Genomic DNA, 13,985 nt, shown 5'->3' with positions numbered 1-13,985 from the left:
TGCATGCCCTTCTTCTCATCTTTCGTCCACGATCGCGGCGCTAACCACCTGAGTGGTAGCAGCGACGTAGATCAAGAGGGCTTCTCGGGCAGCGGGAGGCACCAGGATGGGTGCGTTCGTAAGGAGCGCCTTCAGGTTCCCGAGGGCTTCCTCGGCCTCGGGGGTCCAAGGGAAGCACTCGATCTTTCTTAAGAGGCGGTACAGAGGTAGGCCTCTTTCGCCGAGGCGCAAGATGAAGCGGCTCAGAGCCGCAAGGCATCCCATGACCCTCTTTACGCCTTTCAAGTCCTTGATGGGCCCCATGTTGGTGATGGCCGCGATTTTCTCCGGGTTGGCCTCGATGCCCCGCTCGGAGACGATGAACCCCAAGAGCATGCCTCGGGGGACTCCGAAGACGCACTTCTCGGGATTGAGTTTTATGCCTTTCGCCTTGAGACACTTGAATGTCGTTTCAAGGTCGGAGAGGTGGTTGGAGGCTTTCCTCGTCTTGACTATGATATCATCGACGTAAGCCTCGACGGTCCGACCAATGTGTTCGCCAAACACGTGGTTCATGCACCTTTGGTATGTCGCACCCGCATTCCTCAAACCAAATGGCATAGTAACGTAGCAGTACATGCCAAAAGGTGTGATGAAAGAAGTCGCGAGCTGGTCGGACTCTTTCATCTTGATTTGGTGATACCCTGAGTAGGCGTCGAGGAATGACAGGGTTTCGCACCCAGCAGTGGAATCCACGATTTGATCGATGCGAGGCAGAGGGTAGGGAACCTTCGGACATGCTTTGTTTAGACCAGTGTAGTCTACACACATCTGCCATTTCCCTCCTTTCTTTCTTACAAGCACAGGGTTGGCAAGCCATTCAGGATGGAATACCTCTTTGATGAACCCTGCAGCCATCAGTTTGTGGATCTCCTCGCCTATGGCTCTGCGCTTTTCTTCGTCGAATCGGCGCAGAGGCTGCTTCATGGGTCGGGATCCAGCTCGGATATCCAGCGAGTGCTCAGCGACATCCCTCGGTATGCCAGGCATGTCCGAGGGACTCCACACGAAAACTTCGGCGTTCGCGCGGAGAAAGTTGACGAGCACTGCTTCCTATTTGAGGTCGAGCTCGGAGCCGATCCGGATCTGCTTGGAGGCGTCGTTGCTGGGGTCGAGAGGGACGGACTTAACCGTCTCTGCTGGCTCGAAGTTGCCGGTGTGGCGCTTCACATCTGGCGCCTCCTTGGAGAGGCTCTCCAGGTCGGCGATGAGGGCCTCGGATTCGGCGAGGGCCTCGGCGTACTCCACACACTCCACGTCGCATTCGTACGCGTGTCGGTACGTGGGGCCGACGGTGATGACCCCGTTGGGGCCCGGCATTTTGAGCTTGAGGTAGGTGTAGTTGGGGACGGCCATGAACTTGGCGTAGCATGGCCTCCCCAGTACTGCGTGGTAGGTTCCTCGGAACCCGACCACCTCAAACGTGAGGGTTTCCCTTCGGAAGTTGGAGGGAGTCCCAATGCAGACGGGCAGATCGAGTTGTTCGAGGGGTTGGACGCGTTTCCCGGGGATGATCCCGTGAAAAGGCACCGCGCCAGCCCGGATCGAGGACAGATCGATCTGCAGGAGCCCGAGGGTCTCGGCGTAGATGATGTTGAGGCTGCTGCCTCCGTCCATGAGGACCTTGGTGAGCCTGACGTTGCCGATGACGGGGTCGACAACGAGCGGATATTTCCCTAGGCTCGGCACGCGGTTGGGGTGGTCGCCCTGGTCGAAGGTGACGGGCTTGTCGGACCAGTCTAGGTAGACTGGCGCTGCCACCTTTACCGAGCAGACCTCCCGACGCTCTTGCTTGCGGTGCCGAGCCGAGGAGTTCGCCATTTGCCCACCGTAGATCATGAAGCAGTCGTGGACCTCGGGGAACTCCTCTGCCTTGTGATCCTCCTTCTTGTCGTTGTTGTGGGCCCTGCCACCTTCCGCCGGTGGCCCGGCCTTGTGAAAGTGGTGCCGAAGCATGACGCACTCCTCAAGGGTGTCCTTGACAGACCCCTGATGATAGGGGCACGGCTCCTTGAGCATCTTATCGAAGAGATTGGCACCTCCAGGAGGTTTTCGAGGGTTCTTGTACTCAGCGGCGGCGACAAGGTCCGCGTCGGTGGCGTCGCGTTTCGCTTGCGACTTCTTCTTGTTCTTCTTCTTGGTGCCGCGCTGAGCGGACGCCTCGGGGACGTCTTCCGGCTGGCGGCCCTAGGGCTGCTTGTCCTTTCGGAAGATGGCCTCAACCGCCTCCTGGCCAGAGGCGAACTTGGTGACGATGTCCATCAGCTCGCTCGCCCTGGTGGGGGTCTTGCGACCCAGCTTGCTCACCAGGTCGCGGCAGGTGGTGCCGGCGAGGAACGCGCCGATGACGTCCGAGTCGGTGACGTTGGGCAGCTCGGTGCGCTGCTTCGAGAATCGCCGGATGTAGTCCTAGAGAGTCTCTCCCGGCTGCTGGCGGCAGCTTCGGAGATCCCAGGAGTTCCCAGGGCGCACGTACGTGCCCTGGAAGTTGTCGGCGAAGGCTTGGACCAGGTCGTCCCAGTTGGAGATCTGCCCCGGAGGCAGATGCTCCAGCCAGGCTCAAGTGGTGTCGGAGAGGAACAGGGGGAGGTTGCGGATGATGAGGTTGTCATCGTCTGTTCCACCCAGCTGGCAGGCCAGTCGGTAGTCCGCGAGCCACAGTTTCGGCCTCGTTTCCCCCGAGTACTTTGTGATGGTAATCGGGGTTCGGAACCGGGTTGGGAACGGTGCCCGTCATATGGCCCGGCTGAAAGCCTGCGGACCGGGTGGTTCGGGCGAGGGGCTCCGATCCTCCCCGCTGTCGTAGCGTCCCCCACGCCTGGGGTGGTAGCCTCGGCGCAGCCTCTCGTCGAGGTGGGCTCGACGGTTGCGGTGGTGGTGCTCGTTGCCGAGGCGACGCGGGGCCGCAGGCGCCGTGTTGCGCGTGCGCCCGGTGTGGACCGAGGCTTCCCGCACGAATCGGGAAGTCACGGCGTGATGCTTCGAGGGGTACCCCTGCCTTCGGGAGGCAGAGCTTTCGGCCCATCGGACCGTGGCATCCTCCAGGAGATTCTTGAGCTCTCCCTGGATACGCCGCCCTTCGGTGGTTGATGGTTCCGGCATCGCGCGGAGTAGTATTGCTGCTGCAGCCAGGTTCTGGCCGACCCCACTAGAAGCCGGTGGCGGCCTTGCCCTGACGTCATCGGCAATGTGGTGCTGGATGCCCTAGGGTAGATGACGCGCTTCTCCGGCCGGAGCTTGGTCTGCCCATTCCTGCCCGATGTTCCGCCGGAACTGCTCAAGTGTTCCTGCTCTCTCGTCGAGCCTGGCCTGCATCTCACGGATTTGCTCGAGCTGTGCGTCCTGACCCCCCACAGGGACTGGGACCACAGCTAGCTCTCGAAGGATGTCAACGCGAGGCGCAGGCCTAGGTGGATCGCCGCTCTCCGGCATACCAAGATGGTTGCCTTCGCCGGGACCCCCTAGATCGACGTGGAAACATTCACGACTCGGGCCGTAGTCCTCGTCGCCGAAGCTGCGGCTACCATCGTAACAATCGGAGAGGCAGTAGTCGCATGCGGTCATGAAGTCCCGCATGGCACTGGGGTTACCGAGCCCAGAGAAATCCCAACAAAAGTCGGGCTCGTCATCTTCCTCGGAACCCGAGGGTTCGTAGGTCGAGACGGTCGTCAGTCTGTCCCAGGGTGACCGCATATGGTACCCCGGAGGGTTGGTACATGCCTCTATGAAAGCTTCCACCGAAGCGAGGTCGCTTGGTAGGTCGAAGCTGAATCCAAAAGGCACGAGATGGGAATCGGTCGGTACCTCTTGGTCGATGGGCGGTGACGAAGTCGCGTCAGGGGCGGACTGCACCGTTGTCTCAGGTATGAGGGCGACGCCCAGCAAGTCCTTCACGAGCGTGTTGGCCTCGTTCGTCTGCTTCGGGTTGGCGTGTTGCGGGAAAATGGCGCTCGTCTTCATCTCAGACACAAGGTCGAAGCCCGACGTGTCCCCCGCTGGGGCGCCGGCATCGTCGACTTGCTCGACAGCCGACGAGGTGTCGCCTCCTGCTTGGCCATGGTTGCCCCGCCTCCTCCTCCGCCAGTGGGGGAGGTGACGGGACAAACCCGGATGTTGTTCTTTCGCCATGTGGGGAAGACGTTGTTGATTCCGCCGCCGGCGGGCGGGCTGACGACCGCCATTGTCGCTGTCGCGCGGCGGAGGAAGGAGTATCATGTCGTAGCTGCCGTCGAGGGACATGAACTCAAGACTCCCGAAACGGAGCATCGTCCCGGGTTGGAAAGGTTGCTGGAGACTACCCATCTGGAGCTTGACGGGAAGCTGTTCGTCAACACGCAACAGGCCCCTACCTGGCGCGCCAACTGTCGGCGTTTCGACCCCGAGGGGTCCCTGGACCGACGAGTAAATTGTTGCTACGTGTCCCAGCCCAGATGGGTCGGCGCGAGACGGAACACAGAGGGGGAAAACAGCAAAGGGGAACCCACGGCCTTCGTGTTGTCCTGCGCCCAGGGCGGATGCGCTTGCAGTAGGGGGTTATAAGCATTCGCGTGGGAGAGAGCGAGAGCGAGAGCCTTATGCGTCGACCCGTTCTCCCGCGCGACCAACCCCATGTACGAGAGCCCTGGACCTTCCTTTTATAGACGTAAGGAGAGGGCCCAGGTGTACAATGGGGGTGTAGCAATGTGCTAACGTGTCTAGCAGAGAGGAGCTAGTGCCCTATGTACATGTCGTCGTGGCTGTCGGAGAGGTGTGGCTGCCCTGTTCATGTGATGTCGTGGTCGTCGGAGGAGAGCTGGAGCCCTGCGGAAGTACAGCTGTCGGGGCTGTCGGATCCTTGCTGACGTCTCCTTACTGACGTAAGGGGCTGGGAGCTGCCGTCGTCATGGAGCGTGCGGGGTGTCATCATTACTTGTTTACTGGGGCGAGCCAGATGGGACGCCGGTCTTGTTCCCCGTAGCCTGAGCTAGCTAGGGGCAGGGTAATGATGGCCCCCCTGGCGACGTGGCCGGTCTGGGCCCGAGTTTGGGCGAGGTGGCGATTCCTCCGAGGTCGAGGTTGAGTCCAAGCCCTGGGGTCTGGCGAGGTGGAGTCCATCGTCTTCTGAAGCCGAGGCTGAGTCCGAGCCCTAGGGTCGGGCGAGGCGGAGTTCATCGTCTTCTAAGTCGTGGTTGAGTCCGAACCCTGGTGTCGGGCGAGGCGAAGTCCATCTTCCGAGGCCGAGGCGGGGGCCGAACCCTGGGGTCGGGCGAGGCGGAGCTTCCTATGTCGCCCGAGGCTGGACTTAGCCGCTGTCGACCTCACTCTGGTGAGTGGCACGACAGTCAGAGCAGGGCAGGCGGCGTTGTATTCCTGTCAGGTCGGTCAGTGGAGCGGCGAAGTGACTGCGGTCACTTCGGCCCTGTCGACTGAAGAGCGCGTGTCAGGATAAGATGTCAGGCGATCCTTGCATTAAATGCTCCTGCAATATGGTCGGTTGGTGTGGTGATTTGGCCAAGGTTGCTTCTCCGCGAAGCCTACCCGAGCTGTGCCTCGGGCGAGTCGACGGTGCGTCCGTTGCTTGAGGGGATCCTCGGGCGAGGCGTGAATCTTCCAGGGTCGGCTGTCTTTGCCCGAGGTCGGGCTCGAGTGAGGCGGGATCGTGTCCCTTGAGCGGAGCCTTGGCCTGAATCGTGCCCATCAGGCCTTCGCAGCTTTGTGCTGATGGGGTTTACCAGCTGAGATTAGGAGTCTTGGGGGTACCCCTAATTATGGTCCCCGACACAACTGACAGTGGCTTGATTTCTGTGAAGCCAATTCATCCCTAGGATGACATCTAACCCTTGAGTTCCCATGACTACTAGGCTAGCGGGGAAGGCTATCCCCCTTATTTCAATCCTTAGATTCGGACAAATCCTATCGGACTGAACTTTTCCCCCAACTGAATTAACTCTCAAAGGTGGGATCATTGGTTCTATGGGGATGTTATGTGATTCTACCCAAGATGCAGAAACAAAATAATGTGTGGCACCAGTATCAAATAGTACTTTTGCTGGGTAGGATTCGACTGGAAACATACCTAATGCCACGTCCTGAGCATCATGGATTGCTTCGGCCTCCAGGTGGTTCACCTTTCCACGGTTGTAGGCCTGACCACAGACTCCTGGTGCTTGTTGTGGTGCTCCTTGTCTTGCTGGGGCATTGACTGCTGGCGGTTGCTGAGCTGCTTTCTTTGGACAATTCTTCGCCCAGTGATTCTATTCTCCACAGTAGAAGCATGCACGACCTCCTACTTGTGCTGGGGCTGCTTGGCCATTCTGGGTGACTGCTGGGGCAGGAAGACGAGCTGCCTAGTTGTTCTGACGGTATTGCTGCTGCTGAGGAAACTGCCTCTGGTACTACTGCTACTGGTTCTGACGATGATGCTGGTGCTGGTGCTGGTGACCTTGCTTGAATGGCTGAGGTGGGTTGCCTGAGTAGCGAGGACGGCTGCTACTCCCAACCTGAGGTCCACCAATCTTGTGTTTCTTTTCCTCCATCTCCCGACGCTTCCTTCCAGTCATGATTGCTCTTTCGATCAAATGCTGGAAGGTGGGAAAAGTGTGGTTCATCAACTGATAATGGAGGGGATCAACCAATCCTCTCAGAAAGCGGTACTGCCTCTTGGCATCTGTGTTGACGTCCTCTAGGGCATAACATGATAGCTGCAAAAACTTATCCCTGTACTCACTAACGAACAGGGGACCTTGCTTCAGAGCGAGAAACTCCTCCTTCCTCACTATCATCAGTCCCTCGGGTACATGGTAGCGACGAAAGTTATCCCTGAACTCCTCCCAAGTGATGGCTTCAGGGTTGGCATGGGTGGCGAGGTAAGACTCCCACTAAGACTATGCTGCTCCCCTCAGCTGTCGGGCACCATACAACACCTTCTCACGATCGTTGAACTGGGCAGTGTGCAACTCGCGCTCCACTGTACGCAACCAATCTTCCGCGTCCATGGGATCAGCAGAGTGGGCAAAGACTGGGGGATGTCCCCTCATGAATTCTGCCCGCTTGTCCCTGGGCACTTGAGACATCTGGACTTGCACTAGAGGCTGAGGTGGTGGGGGCTGCTGCTAAGCCTGCTGCATCGCTGCTAATGTCTGACCAATTGCCTGAACTGTCTAGGTCTGCATCAAGAACATCTGCTCAATGGTCATCGGGGGTGGCGGTGGCAAGTGCTGCTGCGGAGTTGCCTCCTCTTGGGGTGCCTGCTGCTCTGGTTGAGCACGCCTCGCACCTCTGCGCCTGTTCTCATACATCTGTAGGAATCACACACATATCAGATCTGAGTCTGCAGTCTTTCAGCATAAGAAAAGGTATACGGAAATCTTCACAGCACTGAACATTTGATCATCTTTACTGACAACTTCTCAGATAAAGAGGAAAGTGGAAATAAAAAGATTACCCAACTAAATAACTGACTTTATTAATAACTACACCAAGTTGCAGGGGATACCCACACCTTGGTGACAATCATTACAAAGATCCAACTTCATTACATGTTCACCATGACAAGCATCCAACAAGAGATAACCAAACTAACTCTAACTAAACTGACTAGACCGAGACACTGAACTAACCATTATTACAGACTCCGACTCTGTCGATCTAGGGATCCAAATCTATTAGGGTCCTACAGTCTAGGGTACCATAGTCAAAGCGACCACGGGGCAGTGAACGGTAAGGGTGCTGAATTCCAACAGGGGCGGGAGAACCACCATCAAGATAGTGGTGTGCCACGCATTCAGCACGCAATTCCGCAACCTCCGCCCAAACCTTGCCCAACTCGTCAAGGGCGTGGTCAAACTCTGTGTTGAGCACGACGACCAAGTTGACCATGCTGCTTAGCCTAGGATTGCCCTCACCAACTGGCGAGACAATCACACCTTCAGCACTGTCGGTCGAACGACGAGGGTAGTACTTCAGGTCAAGGCCGTCAACTACCCCGCTGAACAACGAGCAATACTGAGAAAGTGCTCGTCGTGCTGCATCTTGCATGGCTGCCTCAGCAGTGTCCCTCTCAGTGATAGAATAGTGCTCTGAGGAGGCTTCTGCACCCCGGAGATCATCGTACGGACGGCGCACCAAGCAAGTAGCCTCCCACTGGTCTGGGTATAGCCCGTGACGATGCTGGTAGACTACACAACGGTACTCGATAGACCAAGTGTATCGGTCAAAGGCCCGACACAACAAGGTATCGAGAGCGTCGTGTTAGTGACACCCGCGAGCAGCGTCACGAGTGTTGGGTCTCGCAATCCATCCATCCGGCTCCGGCTCCTCCGAAAGCTTCGTGCCGTGGCTCGAACTGCCACCGACGTTGTCGTCGTCTCCGTCTCCGTCAGGGTCTCCTCCAGCAGCCGGGATGCCCTGTGGTGGTGCAGGGGGCATCTCTGGATGAGGTGCAGGGGAAGGCAGCCTCTCAGACTCCACCTCCCACTGAGGCGAGGGGGAAGAGTCCTGCTGCTCCTGCTCCTGCTTCTGGCGTCGGCGCTCCTGCTCCTCGTGCAGGCGACGATGCAGTCTCTCCAGGTGACTGGACTGACCTGACACCATGCGACGTAGGGGACGCTCTGCCAGTCGAGAAGGCAAAAGGGGGATCACAGACTTACGTGTAGTGCACCTGATACGGGCCATCTACAAAAGACATCGTAAGCACAAAAGTAAGAATAGAACTATGAGACCAGAAAGTAAACAAAAAGGAAAGCCATACGAAACCTTTTGAGATAAGTAAATAACATAGAGTTGGTCAATATAACCACTTTTGAAAAGACACTGAGGTCAAGGTAAGAGTAGAGGTATATAGTCCTTAGGTCGACCATTCTAGTCTAGGTTAGCGGTCCTACAGTCAGCAAGGCTTTGATACCACTTATGTCACACCCGGTTTTGGAAGGTAAACCGAATGCGAACCATGTACGTGCCAGGATACAAACTCACGTACACAGCGATTACATAGTTGGACATCATCACACAATGCTTGAATTAAATAGCGGAAAGTTACTTGGTTACATCAAGATGTCTGAGACATCCACAGAGTCTATTACATAAACATAGTCTTTAACAATAACATCAGAGTGCGGAGTAACGAAACGTAGAAGCTAAGCCTACACAGGCAGCTGACTGGGGGTTTGTCACTAAGAAAGAACTAGAACTCGTCGTAGTCTTGAAACTCCTCGAAATCTCCCATGTTGCCAACTTCACCTCCTGAGCACTGAGAATAGTGGGGACAACCTGGGGTGGGGTGCTTTGTAAAGCAAGGGTGAGTACACATCAACATACTCAGCAAATGTCTCGTTTGGCTTAAGTGGACTAGCTATATATGGAGTTGAGGTTAAGCAGTTGCTTTTAGTTCGTCAAGTTTTATTATTATAAATAGAGCCAAATTTTAGTAATAACCCAGTTATTACCCAGAGGCACTCCCTTCAAGGGGAAATACCAGAGATCATGATTATAATCACCATTGTTAATCATCATCATAAAAGTAACCATTTATTCTTCTAATTGAAGAGGATCCCAAGGCTGCTCATAACCGTGAGCACGGCTGATATACCAGTTTCTAACACTCTGGAGAGGTTGCACACTTTACCCACAAGTCGTGATTCCCATTCTGCCTGGGGTTCTCGCCTCCCCATTGATCACTACCAAGGTGACCTAGCAGGGTCTCACTACGTAGCCTTTACAAAGATTTCCCTAGAGGTCATAGCTGCCCGTTAGGTTTCTCCAGTTTGATAAACACAGTACATCTTCCCAAAGGAAGGGTGACTAACAAAACCAAATCAAAGAACCTCTGCAACCAACCTCGGCAGAGTAAGTACTGTGCCCGGACCCCATTGAAGGCCCTACGGCGAAGCCAACTACTCCTCTGGTTCCTCTAATTAATCAGCTAAGGGCGTCCCATTCCACCCTCATGGTTGCACTGTTATCCCGGGTTGTCACTCCCCAAACAGGTCCTTACGGAGAGGTACTCAGGAAAGAGCCTAAGCCCCCTAAAGTAATCACAAGGACCTCATCGGGATAACATCATCGTATCATAAAAGATCACATCATGTTCATTGATTAAGTTTAAGCAGTAGCATAAGCTAACCATGATTAACCCAAAAAGGTGAACAAGGGTAAGGGAAATACAAACTAGTCAATCCTTAAGTCTCAGTAATGTAATGTGGGACAGTGAATTATAAAGTATAGTAGGACATAGTAGGTCTGAGGACACTTGCCTTCACCATGATGTTGCTCAGAGGGATCTTCGGCAACACACTCGGGAACCACGAGCTGCTCGTTGTCTAAGTAAAGCGAGCATACATTCAATACATTTGGAAAAGTATAAATGAACATCACATCAAACATTTACAATCATTAACTCACAAAAAGGTATAGTATTAAGTGTAGGGGGATGATATCAAGCTACAAAGAAAATGGAGTAATCCTAATCGGGGAATTGATTACTCTCTAAATGTTTGGGACATAACTCAAAAAGGTTAAGTAGTGATTAAAACAAATGAAAGCTAGAATTATAAGATAAACTACTCTCATTTAGAAATTTGATTATCCTTTCAAGTATTATCCATAATTACATTCCTAATTCTATTTATGTCATTAAGGCCTAGAGGTTAAGCCAAAAATAAATCCAAGTAATGCATAACACTAATCTCACAAGATTGAATATACTTTATTCCTAGGGTTCTCCTTTTATTTTATTTCATTAAATAAATAAATCAACATATACTTTAATTCTATAGTCTAAGTGTAAAAAATTAAAGTGTACAAATTACAGTTGGTCATATTTTATTTGAATAGAGAACAATTTGGTGAACATTTTGCAATTTGAACCACTAAATTTGGAGTTCATATGCAAAAGTTATGAAATAAACAAGTTGGGGAATTCAAAATATGAAATTAGAGCTAATTCTGTGATTATTTAAAAGTCCAGAAATAAATCTGCAAGATTACAGGGACCTGCGCGCGAAAACCAAGGACGGCGGGTTGATTTCCTAAAACTAGGGGGTTTCTTAAGCAAAACAACCACGCGGAGGGATATCGGGTGAATCCAACCGTCAGATCCAAAACCAACGGCTGAGATTAGATCTGCGGTCAAGGACGCGCGCGGGGGCGGGCGAGCGCTGACAGGCAGGATAGGGAGTGTTAGCGACAGAGGGGGAGAGTGTGCTGACCGAGTGGGTCCAGTGCCAGAGGGGAAACAGACGGCTACAAGGGTCCGAGGGGGTCCGAGCCGTTCGATCAAGATCGGACGGGGAGGGGTCCAAGGGGGTCTGAAGGGGTCCGAGCCATTCCATCAAGATCGAACGGGGAAATCAGACCGGGAAGGATAAGCGGCTGCGGGTGACGCTGACAGGTGGGTCAGGGCGTCAGGTGCGCGTGCGCGAAGCGGTATCCCGTGGTCTGGGCCGTGCGATCAAGATCGGACGGAGGGAAATCAGACCGAGGAACAGACAGCTGCGGGCGGCGCCGCTCCTCTCCGCGGCGGTGAGGTCGCCGGAGTTGAGGCAGGCGCGAGCTAGGGTGGCTCCGGGGTCGCCGGAGTTGGACAGAGAGGAAGAGGGCGCCACGGCTGAAAGTCGCCTAGAGGGTGGGTGAATAGGGCGAATCTGAATTTTATAAACTTAAGCACAACTACAAGTCGGGTTAGCGTTAGAAATAAGAACGAGTCCGCGAGAGAGGGCGAAAACAAATCATAAGCAAATAAAGAGTGAGACACAAGGGTTTGTTTTACCGAGGTTCGGTTCTTGCAAACCTACTCCCCGTTGAGGTGGTCACAAAGACCGGGTCTCTTTCAACCCTTTCCCTCTCTCAAACAGTCACTTAGACCGAGTGAGCTTCTCTTCTCAATCAACCGGAACACAAAGTTCCCGCAAGGACCACCACACAATTGGTGTCTCTTGCCTTGATTACAAATGAGTTTGATCACAAGAAGAATGAGAAAGAAAATAAGCAATCCAAGCGCAAGAGCTCAAATGAACACAAATGTCGCTCTCTCTAGTCACTATTTGATTTGGAGTGATTCTGGAATTGGGAGAGGATTTGATCTCTTTGGTTGTGTCTAGAATTCAATGCTATAGCTCTTGTAATGTGTAGAAGGTGGAAACTTGGATGCCATTGAGTGTGGGGTGGTTGGGGTATTTATAGCCCCAACCACCAAAATGTGGCCATTGGAAGGCTGCTGGTCGTTGGGTTCTGACCGTTGGAGCTCTGACAGGTGGGGCCTCTGGGCTGTCCGATGGTGCACCGGACAGGTCCTGTAGACTGTCTGGTGCGCCAACTGCGTGTGCTCTGTCCTCTGCGCGCGCATTAAATGTGTTGCAGTCGACCGTTGCGTGCGAAGTAGCCGTTGCTCCGCTGGCACACCGGACAGTCCGGTGAATTATAGCGGAGCGGCCTCCCATTTTCCCGAAGGTAGCAAGTTCAGCGTCGAGTGCCCTGGTGCACCGGACACTGTTCGGTGGTGCACCGGACACTGTCCGGTGGCACACCGGACAGTCCGGTGCGCCAGACCAGGGTGCCTTTGGGTTGTCTTTTGCTCTCTTTGTTTGAACCCTTTCTTGGTCTTTTTATTGGCTTATTGTGAACCTTTGGCACCTGTAAAACTTATAGACTAGAGCAAACTAGTTAGTCCAATTATTTGTGTTGAGCAATTCAACCACCAAAATTAATTAGGAAAAAGGTGTAAGCCTAATTCCCTTTCAATCTCCCCCTTTTTGGTGATTGATGCCAACACAAACCAAAGCAAACATAGATGTGCATAATTGAACTAGTTTGCATAATGAAAGTGCAAAGGTTACTAAGAATTTGAACCAATAAATTTTCATAAGATATGCATGGATTGTTTCTTTATATTTTTATCATTTTGGACCACGCTTGCACCACATGTTTTGTTTTTGCAAATTCTTTTGTAAATTCTTTTCAAAGTTCTTTTGCAAATAGTCAAAGGTAAATGAGTAAGATTTTGAGAAGCATTTTCAAGATTTGAAATTTTCTCCCCCTGTTTCAAATGCTTTTCCTTTGGCTAAACAAAACTCCCCCTTAATAAAATCCTCCTCTTAGTGTTCAAGAGGGTTTTAGATATTAGTTTTTGAAGAGGGTGTTCCAATTTCAAATTTTATCAAAAAATAAGATACCAATTGAAAAATTCATCATTTCAAAAGTCTTTTCTTAACTCGAATTTTGAAAATTGGTGGTGGTGCGGTCCTTTTGCTTTGGGCTAATACTTTCTCCCCCTTTGGCATGAATCGCCAAAAACGGATACTTTGAGTGAAATATAAGCCTGTGATTAACTACTTTCTCCCCCTTTGGCGAACACAATATGAGTGAAAATTATACCAAAGTTGGAGAGTTGCTCGGAGCGACGGCAAAGGATGAGTAACTTGATGGAGTGGAGTGGAAGCCTTTGTCTTTGCCGAAGACTCCTATTCCCTTTCAATCTATGACTTGGTTTGAAATACACTTGAAAACACATTAGTCATAGCACATGAAAGAGGTATGATCAAAGGTATATTAATGAGCTATGTATGCAGGACATCAAAAGAAGTTCCTAGAATCAAGAATATTTAGCTCATGCCTAAGTTTGTTAAAGGTTTGTTCATCTAGTGGCTTGGTAAAGATATCGGCTAATTGTTCTTTGGTGTTAATATATGCAATCTCGATATCTCCCTTTTGCTGGTGATCCCTTAAGAAATGATACCGAATGGCTATGTGTTTAGTGCGGCTATGTTCAACGGGATTATCTGTCATGCGGATTGCACTCTCATTATCATATAGAAGAGGAACTTTGGTTAATTTGTAACCATAGTCCCTAAGGGTTTGCCTCATCCAAAGTAATTGCGCGCAACAATGTCCTACGACAATATACTCGGCTTCGGCGGTAGAAAGAGCTACGGAATTTTGCTTCTTTGAAGCCCAAGACACCAGAGATCTTCCCA

Source organism: Zea mays, chromosome 6 (genome assembly GCF_902167145.1).
Source record: "Zea mays cultivar B73 chromosome 6, Zm-B73-REFERENCE-NAM-5.0, whole genome shotgun sequence".
In the NCBI taxonomy this organism is placed as follows: Eukaryota; Viridiplantae; Streptophyta; class Magnoliopsida; order Poales; family Poaceae; genus Zea; species Zea mays.
Note: the sequence above shows the minus strand (reverse complement) of the source record.